General features: G+C 43.4%; 1 non-coding gene across 1 annotated transcript; it reads left to right on the forward strand.

The window, feature by feature from the left end:
• The first annotated feature begins 583 nt into the window (after positions 1-583).
• On the forward strand, positions 584-656 carry TRNAR-UCG (transfer RNA arginine (anticodon UCG)). Its single transcript has one exon. It is a non-coding gene; the product is annotated as a tRNA-Arg (tRNA).

Here is a 656-nt window from a genome sequence, read left to right on the forward strand (position 1 = left end):
CTGTTTCATGAGACGGTATTCAAGTAGAACTTTTTGCTGGGATAGATGGTCCATTCTGACGTAAGTTCGGCAGCGCGAATGAAGGTGCCGGAAGGCGTCCCTTCTTCGTTTCTACTTCGAGCTTCTTCATTCGCCCTGCTTTACTTATGCCTTAGAGATTGTGATTGCCATAGAGCGCATGTACAGTCCCGAATTGTCACGAGAAAACTCTAAATGTCACCCATCCGCCGTGATCAATTATGGCACCCTTCACGGTAGGCTGTTTAATCTTGGAGTCGATGCTGTCCGTTTCAAGGGGAATTTTTAAGTAGTACGTATTAATTGTGCTCTGTTGTATTTCGTGTCGCTTTGTAGCCCCAGGCTGCAACGTCTTATTAACTGCGTGGTTAAACGTTTCAAAGTTTAAATGTTTACTGAAGGTCAGGAAAAGTTATTCCAGCGTTTATTTCCAACGTTTATAAAACAACAACAAACGAACATATAGAACAACACACTGACAAAAAAAAGGAACATGGTAGTTAATCTTTGGTTACACTCTTCCCCTGTATTAATAAATAAAATAGATGAACCCGGAGGTCTCTGTGGGCCTGTGACGCAACGGATAACGCGTCTGACTTCGGATCAGAAGATTCCAGGTTCGAGTCCTGGCAGGCTCT

The sequence above is a fragment of the Amblyomma mixtum genome, chromosome 3 (assembly GCF_055824585.1).
Source record: "Amblyomma mixtum isolate Tamu chromosome 3, ASM5582458v1, whole genome shotgun sequence".
Taxonomy (NCBI): Eukaryota; Metazoa; Arthropoda; class Arachnida; order Ixodida; family Ixodidae; genus Amblyomma; species Amblyomma mixtum.